General features: G+C 35.6%; 1 protein-coding gene and 1 long non-coding RNA gene across 22 annotated transcripts in view; one reads left to right on the top strand and one right to left on the bottom strand.

The window, feature by feature from the left end:
- The window catches only part of LOC140626332 (uncharacterized), a 591342-nt gene that overhangs the window by 334199 nt on the left and 236637 nt on the right, over positions 1-20506 (top strand). For 2 of the 21 annotated variants that reach the window (XR_012025524.1, XR_012025525.1), the window contains exon 9: positions 16448-16597. The exons of the other annotated variants lie outside the window; for them this stretch is intronic. The gene's annotated coding sequence lies outside the window, so the exon portion shown is untranslated. The remainder of the gene's footprint in view (positions 1-16447; positions 16598-20506) is intronic. 21 annotated transcript variants of the gene reach the window in all.
- LOC140626335 (uncharacterized) overlaps positions 14469-20506 on the bottom strand; it is a 31775-nt gene continuing 25737 nt past the window's right edge. Inside the window, exon 3 of the long non-coding RNA XR_012025530.1 lies at positions 14469-14763. This is a non-coding gene — a long non-coding RNA (uncharacterized lncRNA). The remainder of the gene's footprint in view (positions 14764-20506) is intronic.

Genomic DNA, 20506 nt, shown 5'->3' with positions numbered 1-20506 from the left:
ACATCGGAAGAAAATTAACTCCTTTATTAAAAACAAATTTATGTGGAAAGGAAAAAAAAAGGTACCTGGGTGGCTCAGTGGTTGATCATCTGCCTTTGACTCAGGGCATGATCCCAGGGTCCTGGGATCAAGTTCCACATTGGGCTCCCTGCAGGGAGCCTGCTTCTCCCTCTGCCTATGTCTCTGTGTTTCTCATGAATAAATAAATTCATTAAAAAAAAAAAACCCAGACAAACAAAAAAAAGAAATGTTACTGGAGAAAAATCATCCTCTTTTGAGAGCAACTTAAGGGAAGGTATATTTAAATTTGGAAGTTGTTCATCTTATTTTTCAAATAGGTGGAATTAAACTAGCTAAGCACTTTAAATCCATTATGGCCATTGACTCTGAGCTGTGTATATCTGTTCTGATCTGAATTTGTGAACTCCCACACTAATGTCATTGAAATGCCATGAGATAATTGTGCTGTGGCTCCAGAAAAAGCTGTCTAGGAAGTCAGAAAACAGGAATGTTGGTCCTCCTTCACTGTGGTAATTTCACTATTTAATTTCCATACCTGTTTGTCCATTTGAAAAAAAAAGATTCATGAGCATCACCTTTCCCCTCTTCATGGAGTTGCACAATGATTTCTTTTCATAAGGACAATCAAAAGAAGATGTATAAGGTGGCCTGAATCTTTAGAAGGAAAGTTTTATGAACATATAGGTAGATGGAAGTAGAGGAAGACTGTTTACACTGAAGAGCACAGGAGTCTGAGAGGACGTGGGGTTATCAACTCCTTCAATTGCCGAGACAGTACTGAGTATTGATAATTATTCCCTTTCTGCCAAGTCAGCATTTTGATGAGTACCGTTGGTCAGTCTTCCTCTTTTTTTAAAATTTATTTATTTATTTATTTATTTATTTATTTATTTATTTATTTATTTATTTATTTATTTATGAGAGCCACACAGAGAGAGGCAGAGACATAGGCAGAGGGAGAAGCAGGCTCCATTCAAGGAGGCAGATATGAAACTCAGTCCTGGAATTCCCGGATCACACCCTGAGCCAAAGGCAGATGCTCAACCACTGAGCCATCCCGGCGTCCCCAGTTCTTCCTCTTAATTTGAAATAAGAAAGTACATGTTGAGTCCAGAGGCACACTTAATATGACCTCATGCCAAAATGAGCCTCTGTGATGTTCAGATATCACTCGGGTGATATGCTTTTGTCATGAAAATGATCTTGTCTGGCCTGTAAATTGAATGTCACAGTTTGTCTTCTGTACAATGTGCACCCAAATGGTATTTGGTGTGTTTCTAAGAAATGCCTCCTATCAAATAGACTAACATACAGCATGTGAGGTCTTTTGTTTTGCCTAATTTTTAATTGTTAACTACTAACATAGTGACTTTGGTTTTTTTTTTTTTTTTGTATTTTTTAGATTATATTTTATTTATTCATGATAGACACAGAGAGTGAGAGAGAGGCAGAGACACAGGCAGAGGGAAAAGCAGGCCCTATGCACGGAGCCCTGACGTGGGATTCGATCCCGGGTCCCCAGGATCACAGCCCGGGCTGCAGGCAGCACTAAACTGCTGCGCCACTAGGGCTGCACTAACATAGTGACTTTGAATCAAATGTAAAATGAAGAAAATCAGACACCACCCAACACCAATCTCAATGGATGCAAATGTCTCGGTGTCTTATGAATTTCTTCAATACACATTTTTTAATGTGTGTATCATTTAAATAAGAAAAAACTACTCCTGGTTTCCTTAGATAACTTTGCAATACTTTATTTAAAAATCTACTTAATGAGATAAAGATACAGGCACTTCATCATTTTCCCTGCTTCTCTGTATTCCTTCCAGTTTCCATCATGTTCAAAGTGTGCACTTATTTTCACATCGCGTATAGTCGCTAACAATTTTGTTCTATAACTATTATCGAGTCTCCCTTGTCACGTATTCATCTGATACTAAAAATTGAAAACCAGTAACCAGTGTTTATGCTAGCACTACATAAGTAATGCTCACTACAAGCCAATTAAGATGCTCTGATTACATTTTTTTTCCAATTTCATGACCCCTATACCTCTCTGTGAAAGGGGTCAAATGCAGAGGGTCAAAGGAAGACTCCTTACTTAATTTTATCAATTAATTGAAACCATACAGCATTGAGTTTGCTTCAAACCTGGCTTTTAACCTTCTTTTACAATTTATTAACCCTGAAATGATTGATCTTTATTTGTTTGTTTTCTTGCTGGGAGAAGAAACTTCTTTAAGAAGTTGAGTTTTTATTCTGGGTTCAGTGTTTTCTCTCATTAAGCTTTTGGGATCTCTTTTAATCTCTGTATTCTCAAATTTCCTAATGATGTTTGGGTCTTATTAATTTCTAAGTGGCTCTTGGAGTAATCCAGACTCTACATCCCCCATTGGCCCTCTGGCACATCATTTATTATTTTGATATGTTTTTCTTAGGTTTTCTCTGTTCGTTCTTATAGAGCTCCTTTCTGCTAGTCAGAGGTTGGATTCCACTGCGCCCCCCCCCCACTTGATCCTCTACATGTCTTATCTTCACATTTTTCATCTTTCTTTATCCTTAGCTTGTGGGAGAGTCTGCCTGTTTTCTAGCTTTTTCCTTTGTGTGTTTTTTAGCGGTCAAATTTTTAATTTCTAAGAGCTCATTCTTTTATTTTATGGGCAAGTATTTTCAAAATACAGGAAAACAATATTATGAAGTACTAGTATTATGCCAGGAATTCATCTATTAAAAAGATCTACATTTTGAAGTCAGAATTCCCTATGGGTATTTGAAGACACAGCTAGAATTTGATCCAGTTTCATAATCTGACCACTTAGGTAAAGAATGCCCATTGCCTGTTGGCCATCTGATTTGACTTTTACCTTATTAATAATGAGTACTGGATGGCAGTAATATATAGAGCAAGAGATGAAAAAGATGGTTTCCATTCTCAGGGAGCTGATGGTCCCATTGAAAGAAAAGGCAAAAGCAGAAACATATTAAGAATAAAAATTGCTGTATGATGCAGTATGGAGTTTTAAGCCAGAGAAATTGTTTTTATTTTACTTTGTTTTGGTAGTGGGGGGTGTTGTGGGCTTTTTTTTTGTTTTTTCTTTTTAATATGAACCTTTTATACACATAACTTTTTTTTTTCCCCGTGTTTTGAATTTTTTTATTTATTGAGAGATGTGGTAAGTTAAGCTGTTGGGTGATGAATATTGCCTTTGATACATATGCACATCTTCCTTTAATGAGGTTATCCATCATGTGTTCCAAGATCAAATTTACCAAAATCTAACTTGCAATGGATATTGTAATTTTTAAAGAACTTATTACATGTGAAAAGTGGCATTTTATTGTAGCTTGAATTATTTACTGTTCTACCTCCTCTTTCATTGATTGACATTTGTGTATAAATGATCGTATACCCATATGCAAACGAGACTTTATTTTCCTCTTTCTCCTTATTGTTTTCCTCCTCCCCCTCTTCTACTTGATCTTCTCTCTCTTCCTGCTTTACTTCTTTGGTCTTACTCTCCTATAGTTCTGATGAAGAATATACCCAAGCCGGTGATCCCTTGAGGACATGGGATGATTTCCTGAAGGAGGCAATGGGTGTGAATTGCATTTACTATTGGTTAGAGACAAAGTGGTGTTGGTCTATTAATTAATAATGTGAAGGCCACCTCTTCTTAGATGGTAGGAAATGTAAACAGTTTTTTTTGACTTAGCACTTGAATTAGAGAGAAGGGGGCACTAGTTTGTTGTCTTGAACTTTTTCCTGAACACTGATTTCCATTATTTCTTTAAAGGCTGTCTTCGTGTGGGGCATCTGGGTGGCTCAGTCAGTTGGGCATCTGACTCTTGATTTTGGCTCAGGTCATGATCTTGGAATCTTGGGATTGGGGCCATGTCCATCTCTGTGCTTAGCAGGGAGTCTGCTTGTCCCTCTCCTCGCTCACACATGCTCTCTCTCTCTCTCTCTCTCTCTCTCAAACAAATAAACAAACAAATAAAATCAATCTTAAAACCCAAAAAAGAGGCTATCTTGATGTGGAATGGTAGAATCATGTACGGCCTTGGATTCTTAACCTAGCATCAAGCTACATTTAATTGCATCAGCTTGTCACAGTGCTACTTCTGTTTGAAAGTTCTTTACAAAAATGTACAAAGTCTGACAATGTCATTAAGAGAGGAACAATAATTGACCCTACTTACTATATCTGTTTACATCTTTATTTTTTTTTTAAGTTTTGAAATTTTCTGTCAGTATATTTTGGCTCAAGAAAATTCAAGGAAATATCTTGTGCAAATTAGAATTCAGCATAATGTTTGTCAGTCTTCCATCAATGAAAAGTTTAATTTCTTAGGTGAATTAATTGTGAAAATATAAATGCATATTACTTGATATTTAGAGTAAAACTATTTGAATAAGTTTTTTGGGATGAGAAGCCAGGCTGCAGCTAGAGTAGCAGGCTAACTATTCTGTTATTGTTGAATATTGGTAGCTGCATATTATGTTATGATAGCTTATTATACCTAAGCTTCACATTTAAGTGATAAGAATAGCTTTCTCTATTTAACCCAATAGAATTACTTGAAGCTTATAGGTAATTAACATTTAAACACTCTGCTGATGGTCAAAGCCCAAGGTGAAGGTACAGTCTTGGATAGAATGCTGTTGGTTCTTAAAGCACCATCTGGCAGAAGGTATGTGTACAGACAGTAAGAATCACAGAGAGAGATTTAATTGTTTTTCTCAATAAAGAAAAAGAGAATTATTCAGGCATAGTAGAAAAGTGGGAAAATCCATATATCTTTGGATTTCTTGGATTCAAGCAGTTAATAAAATAGGGGACCCCAAAACTTTGTGTAGACATGTTCCTGTACTATATGTCACTTTGTGTCACCATATTTGTAGGATGTTGATAAATAGCATGATTGCATTTTTCCTGATTGATAGTAATAAGTGACAGTGATTTGTCACTGTGCTTTTCACCTGGGCTCAGATGATAAGCAACTAAACTATTGAACAGAAAATTAGACCTTTTTGTTCTCCCAGAAACATATGTCTAAATATTAGCAATGGGAAATGAAGAAGGGGAAGGAAAATTGTATAAGGATTGTTCGGGAAACATTCTTACCATCAGAATTGAAGGAAGAGCTCATTTTCTTGCCTGCCCCTCTCTCTTCTCTGTCAGCAGCTAGTTTCTTGATTTTTATCAGGTTATTGCTTCTGATGTCTATATTTTCATTTACCTTGGTTGCCATTTAATTAGGAAAAAAAAGACTAATGACTAGGAGTGCAGCCTAGAATGGATATCTCGTTATTAGTATATGAATCTGTCACATTACCTGTGATGTCTATGATGTGGCTGAGTGCTTTGTTTTTCCAAGACATATTCCCAATTCTCACTTTCCTAACTTTTTCTATAATTTTTTGAAATTATAAAAGTGAGGAAAACTCTTGAGGCCCCATTTCTAGAAGTTGGTCACTTTCAAGTTGTGTCCTATCTAGTTTTAAGTACCAGGATGCCTATGATGCCATGGAAGACAGAGATGAGAGAAGGCACAGGTAACAGCTCTCTGGCTTTTCAGAAAGAGAAGACTTCAGCCAGATTTTTCAAATGATATATCAGAGTTCTGTAAAATTTCTATTAGCTATGTCCTGAACAAAGTTTGAAAACCATTGGTCCAGGGCATCCTAAATTCTAAAACTCCTTCCTTCCTCCAGTTTCCCAGCATGGGCAATTGTTTTTGATCCTGTCTTATACAATACATTTCCAAAAAGCATTTTAACTCTAACTGTAGCTGGAGCTGACTGTGTTCTTCAGGCCATCATGCTTCCTCTAGTATTATAAATATTTCTGCTGCTGGGTGGATGGATGGTTAGGCTGATGGATTGAATGGATAAGAATTAATAGGAAGACAGGAAGGAAAGCATATAGTTATTTCTATTTGTCTATTCCTTAATGTCCATGCATATATTTTTTAATTATTTGATTATATTTCTTACCATGTAGGGCAGGAATCACATCTTGCAACAGTAGATAGGTTCTTCATTTCAAGATTTCCATATCACATTGAGGATGGGATATTGGGACAAACACTATTCTGTAATTCTTTGTGGTAGTTGTTCTGAACCTGCTTGCTCAGAAAATCTGCTCCCTGCCCCTGCCACTCCCTCCCCTGCACTCTTACTGGTTCAGCCCAGTGCTGTCCAGATGGAACATGGACCTCAAGTGCAAATCACATCAAGAAGTTTAAAATTTACAGTTGTCACATAAAAAATATAAGGAGAAGCAAGTGGCATTAATATTAAATGTTGTATTTAATACAACAGATCCAAAGTATCATTTTAATGTGTAATCACTATAAAAGTTACTGAGGTATTTTTCATTCTTTATTTCATGCGAAGTCTTCAAATTCCAGTGTATTTTACAGTTTGGACTAGTGACTTGCCAAACGCCATAGCCTCGTGTGGTCAATGGCTGCCATATTGGACAGTGAAGGTCTGTAGCTACTGGAGAAGGATCAGAACTCAGCCTTCCCAGCTGACAAATGTCCTTTTATTAAAGCACTAACAACACTGATAACATAGTGATGTTAAAATCAATTTGTGAAATCTCTTTTTTCTTGAAAAATTATAGATATGGACTACTTTAGGAGTACTGATTCAAGTCTCCCAAGGTATACTGGCAACGATTAACAGCAAAGTAGGATATAGGAGGGCTTATAATGTTCAGTGTACTTCTCTTATCCTAACATTTATTTTCTCCATGTAAGTTTCTTCTGGGCTCTCAGTTACCTGGTTATAAATATTAAACAAAACTCTGCTTTCTTGGCCGTTTCCCGTTCCCAAACCCCAGCTCCACAACTGATTCTAAGATCTTTTGGTAAGACTTTAGAAGTCTATGGATTGCACCTTCTCCCTCTTTGAGGGGAGTCTTCTATGTGCTCTGTCATTTATTTCAATGTGGAAATAGAGTTCAGAGGTGGAGGCTGGTGAAGGCCAAACATACCAAGACAGCTCAGTAATACTCTGCACAACTTCAATATGTGCACATTTATTCACCTGTAACTGATCCTGTCCATGACAAAGTTATCTAGAGTTTGTATAGGTAAAAAGAGTCTTATATAAACTGCAGAAATACCTAAATTTTAAAGTTATTTCTAATGGACATGTGAAAACAGAATTTGTAGGGCCCCTGGGTGACTGGCTTAGTCTGTTAAGCATCTGCCTTTGGCATAGGTCATGACTCAGGATCCTGGGATCAAGCCGTGCATCTGGCTCCCCAATCAGTGGAGAGTCTGCTCCTCTCTCTCCCCCCTGCTTATGCTCTCTCTCTTTCTCTCTCAAATAGATAAATACAATATTTTTTTAAAAAAGAATATAGAATTTGGGATTTGGGGGAAACAGAAAGGCTATAAATAAAAGCCTTCAGAGCAGATTGGCTTTAATTTCTGACATCGGGAAACTTGCAGCCCCATGAGAGGCTCCTCCTGTGGCCTGGGATACCAGGAAAAGTGGCAGCCTTCCTGACACTGCTATTTTGGCTTTATCACCTTGAGGGATTCCAGCTGTGTGGATAGGGATCCTTAGAGAATTGGCTGTAGAGTCTGAGGAAGGAGGTAAAGATTGGAGCTAGGAGAATTTTGAGTTCTTAGTTTCTGTAACCACATCTGATTCTATAAGGGAAAGGGTATCTTTGTGGTATATTTATATATATATATATATATATATATATATATATATATATATATATATATTAGATCCAGGCAATTGAAATAATAACTGGGTTATAAAGAGATCATTCCTTTTCCACATCTTTGTGGATTTGTAGATACAGTCTTAACTCATTAAGTTTGACCTTATGCCAAGTGATTTCAGTTTCTTTAAGGAAGGATTTTGGCAGATGCTAAGATGGATGGGGCCACCTGCTTTTTGGAATTTCTTGAAATAGATCATTTTTTAGTCCAGTAAAAAGAATAAAAGTAATACTTATATTCTCATGATATAACAGCAGCAACAACTGACATGAGGATATCACCTCTTCTGGCCAGGCATTGTCTCCGAATTCTTGATGTAGAGCTCATTCTTACAACAACTATGTGAGATAAGTATACCTCTTTTCCCCCAGTGTACAGTGGAGGAAAGCAGTTCCAAAAAGCTTTCACAACTTTCCTAGGATCACATAGCCAGTAACTGGTGACATTGGAATTTGAGCCCTTGCAGCCTGACTCTCCTGGTTCTCGCTCTTTTACTCATGGTACTAAGTAAAGACTCATGTGCAGGATCTGTGGATGGCTGAAAAATATTTTACAAATCAACTTCTTTTAAAATGCTTTGGGTTTGAAATATAATGCATTCCTCCATTGATGCCGTATGAAAATATTACTCATGTTGGGGCATTAGCTTAAATCTTATTTTTTTTTTTTTGTCTAGTTTTTAAAACTATCAGGCTTACCTACAATAGAAATCCTCTGTAGTAAAGCATTTGAGTTCAAGAAATAAGAATTAACTAGACTAATAAAGGAATGTAATATTCTATGGCAGGATAGTTGGTCCAATGTAGAGTTTATAGTTAACAGTTGAATCAACCTAAGTCTTTTTTTTCTTTTAATTTAAAAATATTAATATTTTAAGTTCAGTTTGCCAACATATAGCATAATACCCAATGTTCATCTCATCACATGCCCTCCTTAGTGCCCATCACCGAGTTACCCCATCCCCCCACTCACCTCCCCTTCCTCAACCCTTTGTTTGTTTCCCAGAGTCAGGAGTGTCTCATGGTTTGTCTTCCCCTCTCTAATTTTTGCTCTTAGCTTTTCAAGCCATTCCAGCACTTCCCATAGACAGACAAGAAATTCAGGCAGAAAAGTTCTCCTAGAAACCATCCAAGAAGCTCTCTCATTGTTCCTGTACTCTCTCTCTGAACCAGCTTCCAACTTACATCTTTGTACGTCCCCGTGTTGATCCTGCCTTGACCCTCTAGGTTCATTCTTTGCTGTTAGTTTCTAAACAGTGTGTGAAATGCAATTTTCACTAAATAACTGCTGACTTTGGTCAGCCCGCAGGCCCCACCATCTCTTGCTGTTTAGGGAGGAACTTTGGGTGGAAGTCTTGCCCCCATGAAACCCAGCCTCCTTCTGCCTCCTTGGACTATTTTTGAAACAAAATATGCTAGTGTAGTGTCTTATTCAGAATTCCGTTTTCTTAGAGCTCTCTCTGGAGGTTTCTGTGGGCTAATGGCTCCCCACCCACTTGACATTTTGCCCATTACACATTATATGTTTCTTCCAAGGAACAAAAATATAACTCTCCTTTCCTGACAGCATGGGAGACATTCTCTTGTTGCTCTCCAGGAAAAATCTCATAATCTAACGAGACAAACCCTTGCTGAAAAATTAGACCAAATGGCATTTGTAAACTCCAAGGAAAGCATTTTTCTTATGTGAAGTATTTCCTAGCTGGAAGTGTTAGAAACTTTACATATACTGATACCGGTTAGGTTTATGGAAAAAATGAAAAGCTATAAACAGCTGGATACGCTGTCAAAACTGAGCTCTGTCAAGCTAATTTTTCCCCTAGTCTTGTGTGCTGAGAAACCTGCAGCATTCTGAATTCACATTTATGAGATGGAGAAAAATGCATGGAGTAAAGTGTAGCTGGTAAAAGACTGGGTAGATTTCTTTTCCTTTTTTTTTTTTTTTTTTTTTGCTTATTTAATTATTTCAAATGAAGAAAATAATATTAGAAAGTGTTATGTTGGGATTGTGTGCCTGTATCTCCTTTCTAAAATTGTTTTCACACATGATAAAATCAGTGCCCAATCAACTTGCCAGTATGCCTGACATGGCTGGTGCGTATGTGTTTTGTTTTGTTTTGTTCTCATTTTTGACTTATGATCTAAACCCATTAGGCAATGAAATATCTTGAGAAACAAATATGATCTACCTCTTTTGAGTTACCAGGGAACCATAAAGAATCTAAAGGTCTGAGTGTTTGTTTTCAGTGTCAGAACAAATAAAAATGTTAGGTTTTTGGTTTTCTTTTCTTGTGTGTGTGTGTGTAACTCATGCTGCACAAATGTGATTTCTTTATAAGGTTCTTTTATTTACTAATTAGCACTTCACTGTCTAATGCAGTATAAAAAATCTTCTCAATCCCCTTATATGATGGCAAGACTACTAGTAAGGGAATAAGCACAGCCAGTGACTTACTTAACATACTTCTAGCCTCTAAGTAAGCACAATTACATAATCAACTGTTTGAAATAATACCGAGATGGAGTGAGTGTGTGTGTGTCTCTGTGTGTGTAGTGAATGTGATCTGTGGTTAATAGTAAGTGTAACTAACTTCATTGTCTAATGTGCCTTTTTTTTTTTTAAAAGAACCAGAATAGTAGCATGCCTGAAATTGAACTTTGAATTTAATATATTTTATTTTATTTTTTTTAAAGATTTATTTATTTATTCATGATAGACACATAGAGAGAGAGGCAGAGACACAGGCAGAGGGAGAAGCAGGCTCCATGCAGGGAGCCTGACGTGGGACTCGATCCCGGGTCTCCAGGATCACGCCCTGGGCCGAAGGCAGGTGCTAAACCGCTGAGCCACCCAGGGATCCCCCCTGAATTTAATATATTTTAGAGAAATAACTTCTTGTCATGGAAAGGCAACTATGACCAGTAGAGCCACTTGCTCCTATTATGAACGCCATATATAATGGCATTTCTTAAGTGATACTTTTCCGTATAACTTGCGGTCTACCATACAGGGAGAACTTGAGAGCTAAACATAATAGTGTGTTTATATCTGACATCTTAGCAACATGCCCTTGGATAAATTACTTAATCTTTGCCAATCATTAATTTTGACATATGTAAAATGATGTATTATGTCATTTCAAGAATTGTTATAAATATGAGATAAAATATCTTATGTAGTGCCTGGGACACAGCAATTATTAAACAGTATTCATGGCCCAGATGATTTCACTGGTGAATTCTGCCAAACAATTAAGGAAGTAATAAGACCAATCTTATTCAAAATCTTTCAGAAGCTAGGAGAGGGTGAGGCCATACTTTACATAGCTATCATAATCCTGATTTTAAACCAAAAAATAAGAAAGAACTTTAAAAAGTAGCAACCTTAGCAAAATATTAAACAATGCAGCAATGCATAAATATGATTATATCACAAATCGAATTTATCCCTTCAAACTCAAAATTAAGCATTTGGAAATTAATCTGTGCAATTCACCAAAACTACAGGATAGTGGAGAAAAAGCTACATGATGACTTAAAAAAAATGTAGAAAAATCATTTAGTGATGTGAAACATCCATCTAGAAAAAAACTTGAAACAGGAATGATAAAGAATTTTACCAGATTAAGTGAATCTACAAAACATATTTAGCTAATATTATACTTAATGATGATATGCTGAATGCTTTCACCCTAAAACTGATGACTGGGCAAGGGTGTCCACTCTCATCTCTTTCAGCTGTTGTTTGTTTTGGATGTCTTAGCTAATGCCATAAGAGAAGAAAAAGAAATACAGATTGTAAAGGAGGCAGTTAAACTATTTACAAATTACACAATTGTTTGCTTATAATATCCTAAAGAATCTGGAAAACAAGGATTAATGAATTTAGCAAGGTTGCAGGATATGTTGTTGATATACAAACTTAAAGTATTTTTATATGCTAGCACAAAGAATGGGAAAAATAATTTAAGATTTTATTTTTAAGTAATTTCTACACCCAGCATGGGGCTTGAACCCACAATCCCGAGATCAAGAGTTGCACATTGCATCAACTGAGCCAGTGAGGAGCCCTGGAAAAATAATGTTTTAACATTCTATTTAAAAAGCATATAGTGTTAAGATCTCTATTTCATGATATGTAGATTGAATGTAATCCCAACCAAAGTTCCATGGGCTTTTTTGCTTGTTTTGTAGAAAGACAAGGTGATTCTAAAATATATATATGAAAATGAAATGGGCCGAGAATATCCAAAGCAGTCTTGAAAAAGACTACATTATTATTTTAAGGTTTTATTTATTCATTTGAGAGAGAGAAGTGAATAGGGGGAGGGGCAGGGGCGGGGCAGGAGGGGTAGAAGCCGACTCACCACTGAGCATGAAGCCCCCATGTGGGGCTTGATCCTCATGACCCCAAGATCATGACCATGGTCAAGACCATGACCACCAAGGCACCCAGAAAAAGAACAAATTCTGACTTCCTTACTCCATATGAAACAGTAGTAATCAAGATTTTGTGATACCTTCATTAAAACAAAACAAAATAGGGCAGAACAGAATTGAACCTAATAATAGATCCACACTTATACAGTCTACTGGTTACCAACACAGATGCCAAAACATTCCAATGGAGAGAGGAAATTATTTTTAGAAAATGGTACTGTGAAACACTGGAATGTCAACCTTTACCTTATACCATCCACAAAAATTTATTTGAAGTGGATTGTGAACCTGGAAATAAAAGCTGATATTATGCTTTTAGGAGAAAACAGGAGAATATCTTTGGGGGAAAGTAAAAGTTTCTTAGATTACAGAAAGCACTAACCATAAAACTGATAAATTGGACTTAAACAAAATTGAAAATTCGAGTTAATGAGAAAACATTAAGAAATTGATGAAATACATGGGATGCCTGGATGGCTCAGCTGTTAAGCATCTGCCTTCAGCTCAGGGTGTGGTTCCTAAGTCCCAGGAACGAGTAAAACATTGGGCTCCCCTTGAGGAGCCTGCTTCTCCTTCTGCCTGTGTCTCTGCCTCTCTCTGCGTCTGTCATGAATAAATAAAAAAAAAAATCTTAAAAAAGGGAAATTGACAAAATACATATCTGACAAAGTGTTGTTTCCCACAATAATATAATGTACTTTTACAACTCAGTAATAAAAAGTCCAATAAGGACAGAGGCAAAAACTTGTTCAGATCCTTCACCAATGAAGATGTATAAATCAATAATGGGCCCAAAATGCTAAGTATCATGAATCATTAGGGAAGTACAAATTTAACTGTAATGAGAGGCATCCATTGGAATGACTAAATTTACAAAGACTGACAAAGTTCAGTGAGGATATAGAACAACTGGAGCTCTTAGGTCTTCTATGGACATGTACTTTTGTGAACCACTTTGAACAAAAGTTTGGTAATCTCTTATAAAACTAAACATATATGTACCCTGGGACTTACAATTTTACTTCTAGGTCCAAGGTGAAATAAAAACACATGTCCATAAAAAGACTTGGAGAAGAATGTTCATAGCAGCTTTATTTAGAATAGCCATCAGTGGAAATAGCCCATCAAGACAAGAGTAGATTGATTTTATGAGATTCATAACTGGAATACTTTTCATCCATAAAAAAGAATTCCTGATTCATGCATCAACATGGATGAATCCCCCAAACTTTTTTTAATCCCCCAAACCTTAATGCTGCATGAGAAATTTCCACAAAAGAATATCTACTGTATGGTTCCATTTATGTCAAGTCCTTGAACAAGCAGAATAAATTTGTGATGAAAACCTATCAGAAGAGGAGGGTTGGGGCAGGAATTTGACCAGGAGGGTCATGAGGGAAGTTTTAGGGGTGACGGCAATGTTCTCTATCTTGACAGAGATTTGTGTTAATATGGGTATATACATTTATCAAAGCTTATTGAATGGCACATTTAAAATTTATGTATTTCCCTATATATACATTTTGCTTATGAAACACTTGGGAAATTTTGAAGTCCATTTCCTGCATGCTGAAGTATTTAGGAGTAATGTGTGTTGAGATTTGTAACTAACTTTGGAATGGATCAGAAAATTGAGTAAATGAGAGAAGGATCGAAAGATGAATAAGTATCTGAGAAAAAGCAAATGTTACCAAATGTTAATTGTAGAATTGAGATGGAGAGAAAATGCTCTTCACTGTGTACTTTTCTTAACATTTTTGTATGTAAGAAAAATTTCATAACAATGGGCAAGAAGGCTACTTTTCTGTGAGAAATGATCTTGATTTGCAGAGGAAGGCATTGAAATGCAATTCCTCAAAATCCAAAGTTGTTAAACAGATATTCAAATTAATAAAATTAATACAATTATTAATAAAATTAAATAGAAACAGCAAGTATTAATTCAGTGCCTCTAGTCCTACAATCCGTATTCTTCCTGTGTTACTGTGCCACTTTCCAAATCTAAACACCCAGAGCCCTGTGGATTAAAATAGGAAGTGGGCATGAAGCCTCAGTTTTGCTTTGAATGCCTAAGTACTCTCCATTTTTTCTTTTAATAACCTTTTTGTTTTTTTAAACAAAAATTATTTTTTGAGAAAAGAGATGCTGGTAGTCAGATGATTGAGCACACCTTTATTAAAGATCTCTACAAAATAAATATTGAGACGAAATCAGTCATAAAATTTATCTGCTCAAAAAATTATTTTTCTTCCTAATCTTAATGTACTAGGAATTTTATATACTGAAATAAAATTCCAAGTATCTTAGAATCATTGGTCCATGCCACGTGTATTTTTTTCTTCGCTCGTTCAAGTAGAAATTCAGCAGAGTCTTGCAGATGTTGAGATGTGTCTTATTCCTAAGACCCCCACAGGCAGGCTTACAGAGCAGTGGAAGGAATGCAGTGCTGGGTGTGTGGGGTCTGGGACTCCAACCCCAGGTCAGATTGCACCTGCTGCTTTGTACAGTGTCCTTGGCCTTTCTCAGCAGCATCCTTTGATCCTGTTTTCTTTATGCGTGTGGGGATAAAAATAAAACACAGTTCAAAGTTGAAAGAAAATTTCAAAAGATCATTAAACCCAACCTTCTTATTTTATTGACGAGAAATCTGAATCCCTATGGCTTGTTTGAGGTAACAGGTAGGTAGAAGCAAAGCCATGCTATAACACAGTTTGTTAGAGGTTATTCTAATAGTCTCATCATACTTACCTTCATTCAGTAGCCATGAAAGCAATACAGGGATAAATGCACCCCAGGAATGCGAAATGGTCTCAGCGTTTCTCTTAAGATACGTGTAAATATGGTATGCATGCTTTTACTTAGAAAAAGAAGTGTTTTAGATTATAATATGTATATTAAGGTTTTATGTTAAATCTATAACTATATAAACCGTGCATAGATAATTCGACTGTAGGGAAGTAGTCTCTTTGGTGAAATAAATCACTTTGTTAATACTCTGATCACTCTTGGACCTTTTTATAGATTATTCTTAGGTGTAATAATATATATAATAAGTTATGAGGTTCAGTATTTCAATTATAGAGGTCCCATGGGACCTGAGTGAATCAGTCTATAAAGCAACACAGGACGGCATTGCATTTGAAATGCTAGGACTAAAGATACTAAATACAATAGTATCTTTTTAAATATATTTTTTACTTTTTATCCTGAAAAAAATAGAAACCATTTTGATATTTTAAAAAAGGGGCTAAATTTAATTTCTTTAAACCAAACACCTGCATATTGGCAGCTTTTTAATTTTGGTTGTATTTGTGTTTTGTAGACTTTGTGCAAGACCATTACATATCTGTTTTACATCTTTATGGAGGTATAAAATTGCATATATTTAAATACAATGTGATCCATTTTGACATGTTTATACAGTGGCGAAAACATCTTCATTATCAAGATAAATAATAATGTTATCATCCCCCAAACTTTCCTTAGAGCTCCTTTGCAATCCGTCTCTACTTCTGACCCCATTTGCAGGTTTGTCTTTTCCACCATAATTTCCATCTTCTATAATTTTACATAAATAGAATCATAAATATACACTTTTTTGGCCAACCTTCTTCACTTACTTAGCATGTTTTTAGTGTGTTTTTGATACTCATCTGTGCTATTGTGTGTATACAAATTTCCTTTTGTCGGGGCACCCGGATGACTCAGTCAGTTAAGTGTCTGCCTTAGGCTCTCTTGCCCAGGGGGGAGTCTGCTTTTCCCTCTCCCTCTGCTGCTCCCTCTGCTTGTGTTTGCGCTCTCTCTGTCAAATAAGTAAATAAAATCTTTTTTTTAAAGATTTTATTTATTTATTCATGAGAGACACAAAGAGAGCGAGAGAGAGAGAAAGAGAGAGGCAGAGACACAGGCAGAGGGAGAAGCAGGCTCCATGCAGGGAGCCCGATGTGGGACTCGATCCCTGGGACTCGATCCCAGGTCTCCAGGATCAGGCCCTGGACTGAAGGCGGCGCTAAACCGCTGAGCCACCTGGGCTGCCCAAATAAAATCTTTAAAAAAAAAAAAAAAATTCCTTTTTCCTTTTTTCCCCCTTGCCCTGTGTTATTCCATTATGTGGGCAGATATGCCAAATTTGCATTTGTTTATTGAACATTTAGGTTAATTTCCAGTTAATGGGAATTGCAAACTAAGCAGCCAAATCTTTGTGTGGATATATGTTTTTTATTTTCTTATAGGCAAATACCTAGAAATTGCACTGGCTGAGGTGTAGGATACATGCCTGATTAACATATTGTGAAGCTACCAAGTGGTTTCCAGAAGTGACTACCCCATTTTACATTTCCACCATCGTTAGTAAAGGAGGAGTCTGTTCGCTCAAAGTTCTGGTCAGTACTGGTTATGGTCAGTCTTTTTAAGTTCAGCCAATCTAAAGGATGTGTGTTTAATATGCTTTGCTCTGAGGATGAATGATGCTTGCATCATGCGCTTTTGGCATTTGGGTATTCTCTGTTGTGAAGTGCCTAAATCTTGTTTATTTTCTTTTTTAAAAGATGGGTTGTACTTTATTGTAAATACTCTTCTCAGTGTTTGAATAAGTCCTTCATCTGACATTGTGTGGAGAAAATGCTCTTGCTGCATATAGCTTGCTTTTTGTGGGGGGTTGTATTTTTCTAGGAACAGAAGTTTTATTTTTTTTTATTTTTTTATTTTTTTTAAATTTATGATAGTCACAGAGAGAGACAGAGAGGCAGAGACACAGGCAGAGGGAGAAGCAGGCTCCATGCACCGGGAGCCTGATGTGGGATTCGATCCTGGGTCTCCAGGATCGCGCCCTGGGCCAAAGGCAGGCGCCAAACCGCTGCGCCACCCAGGGATCCCGGAACAGAAGTTTTAAATTTTGACAAAGTCTGATTTACCAATTTTAGGTTCAGTTATTTGTATTTTTGCGTGTGTCTGTGCATTCTTTCTGCACAAACTGCCCAGTCTGAGATTACATGTATCTACTCGTATGGTTTTCTTTTAGAAATGTTACCATTTTAGGTTGTACATTTGGGTCTGTAGTCTTTTCTGAATCTATGATTGTCAAGAGTGAGATAAGGATCATTATACTTTTTAAATTTTGATTTCCAATTGATCCTGCATCACTTGTTGAAAAGACTTTTTTCCCTCCATTGTACTGGCTTGATACAGTTGTCAAACCTTGGCCATATTTATGTCGGTTTATTTCTGGACATACTCTTTTTTTTTTTTTTCCCGTAAATGTAGATCTCTCTCTTTTTGCCAGTAACACGCATTCTTGAATAGCTTTATAGTAAATCTTGAGAGTAGGTAAGGCAAATTCTCCAACTTTTAACTATCTAGATTCTTTGAAACTTTAAATAAATTTGAGAATCAGTTGTCAATTTCAACCAAAAAACCTACTTGATTTAATTTGGAATTACATGGAATCTATAGATCAGTTTGGGACAATTGCCAACTATGGATATGGTGCATCTTTCCATTTATTTCTTCTTTAATATAGTGGTATTTTATATTTTTTAGTATATAGATTTTGAGTAACTTTTCTTGGATTTATTCCCAGGTACTCCTTTTCCCCCTCACTAATGTAAAAGGAATTATAAGAAATTAATTTCAATATTTGCTACTAATACATTATTATAGAATCATTTTAAAAAATATTAACATATGTGTGCACACTTAAATCTTTCAACAGGTTTGTGTAGACTTTTATGGGTTACTTGGTATTTTCTTAGGTAGGTAATCAATATAAGCATGCAAATATTGATAGTTTTATTACTGATTTTTTTCAGTTAATGCAATGGGTAGATCTTGCAGTAAAATGTTAAATGACAATATTGAAAGCAGGCATCCTTGCCTTCTTACCTCATGGGGAAAAATTAGGTCTTTCATTCTTAAACTGTGATATTGGGTGTTGGTTTATCCTAGATGCTTTTTATCAGTTTAGAGAAATTATCTGCTTTTCCTAATTTGCTGAGAGTTGTTTTTTTTTTTAATCATGAAAGTTTTGAAATTTGTTAAATACTTTTCTTTTTGCATTTATTGAAATAATTTTTCCTTTATTCTATTAATAGGGTGAATGACATTCATTCTGCATGTTAAACTAAACTTGTATCTTTTTTTAAAGATTTTATTTATTTATTCATGAGAGACAGAGAGAGAGACACACACACAGAGACAGAGACAGAGGCAGAAGCAGGTTCCATGAAGGGAACCTGATATGGGACTCGAACCCCTGGACTCCAGGATCACAGCCCGAAGGCAGGCGCTAAACTGCTGAGCCACCTGGGGATCCCCCTAAACTTGTATCTTAAAAAAAGTCTCATTACTTATGCTATCACTGTGTGTTCACACACACAATTAAATTACATTTGATAACATTTTGTTAAGGATATTTACATCTATTGCAGGGATATTGAAATGTGATTTTTTATATGATCTTTTTTAGATTTTGGTGTTAGTATTGTCCTTACAAAGTTGGGAAATGACCCCAAATTTTTTATTTTCTCAAAATATTTATGAAAAATAAGTGACTTGGGAGTTTGCCAGAATTTGCTACTAAAAACATTTGGCCTGGAGTTTTCTTTTAGGAAAGAAGTTTCATAATTTCATATATATTCTAACTTTCTATTTTCATGTGCCAATTTTGATAAGTTGTATTTTTCAAGAAATTTGTCAGTTTGTGTAGTTGTTATATATTTTACTGTCATGTATTTCTTACCTTTTTAAAACCCATTGGATCTGTGTGATGAGCTCTTTCATTCCTGATATTATTGATTTGTGTCTCCTCTCTTTTTTTTTTTTTTGAACATTCCAGCTAAGGCTTTGTCAATTTTGTTGATTTTTTTTTGGAAATAAGTAGCTATTAGATTTTGTCTGTAGTTTCCTCTGACTGATTTTTGCTTTTTACTCTTTTCTTCTAGTTACCCTGGGGTTAAGTTTTTGCTCTTTTTTGTTTGTTTGTTTTGGTCAGCTTTTTATGATAGAAATCTCAGGTCATTTTCTTTCACTTGTTTTTTCTAATATGAACATTTAAAGTCATGTGTTTCTCTACACTGCACAACTGTAAGTATGTTGTATTCAAAATAATTTCCAGGGATACCTGGGTGGCTCAGCGGTTGAGCGTCTACCTTCTGCTCAGGGCGTGATCCTGGATCTGGGGATCGAGTCCTGCATCGGGCTCCTTTAGGGGAGTCTGCTTCTCCCTTTATATCTCTGCTTCTCTCTGTGTGTCTCTCATGAGTAAATAAATAAAATATTTTAAAATTTAAAAAACAAAATAATTTCTAGTTATTTTATGCATTTGTCTTTTATACATGTATTATTTTGAAGTGTGTTATTTGATTTACAGATATTTGGTGTTTTTCTCTATGTTATTATTCTTTGCTACTTTAACTGTGTTGTGATCAGCAAATATAATCTGTATGATTCTGATAATTTTTAATATTGAGACTTTGTTACTGAACCAGAATATAATTTATCTGGGTGAATGTACTATGCATATGCGAAAGTAATGTGTGTTCTGAACTTGATAGATGAGGATTTCTATAAGTGTTAATTAGATCAAAGCAGTGCTGTTTTTGAGATCTGTGTTTTTGCTGATTTTTTTTTTTTGGAGGGGGAAGAGTAGAATCTAGTTTAACTAAGAATTACTCAGAGGAGTATTACAATCTCTTACCAAGGGTGTAAAATTGTTCATTTCTTCCCTAAATACTGTTTTATATATTTTGAGTCTCTATTAATGAGATGAATTGACATTCATAATTGTTTACCTGGATAATTTGCCCTTGTCATTTGAAATATTCCTTTGAATCTGGAAATACTTTTTGTCTTGAAATTTGTGTTCTCCAATGTTAAAGTTCCATTTGATGCTTATAAACTGCATAGTATATATTTGTCTATTTGTTGTCATAAATCAAGTCTCTCTTATGATTAGTGTATAGTGGTTCGTGCTTTTATGTTCATTTTGCCAAGCTGTGCCATTTAATTAGTGTCTTTGGACTCTGGTTTAATTTATACTCTCCATTATACATATATATTTTTTCCGTTATATTTTTTGTTTGTCTCCTCTAGTTTTTGATTCTCACATGTTTCTTCCCTGTGATCTTTTATATTATTTCAATATTCTTTTGTATTCCACTTTAGTTTAATGTGTATATTTTGGCAAAGTCTCATTGTATTTTCTTTTATAAAAGTATTTTCTCTAGGAATTACATATTGATATACCAAATATTTTAGTCTATTTTAAGCTACTACTGTACCATTTCACATAAAAT

This window comes from Canis lupus, chromosome 37, assembly GCF_048164855.1.
Source record: "Canis lupus baileyi chromosome 37, mCanLup2.hap1, whole genome shotgun sequence".
NCBI lineage: Eukaryota > Metazoa > Chordata > Mammalia > Carnivora > Canidae > Canis > Canis lupus.
The sequence above is the reverse complement of the archived record's forward strand: the minus strand, read 5'-3'. Positions and strand labels throughout refer to the sequence as shown.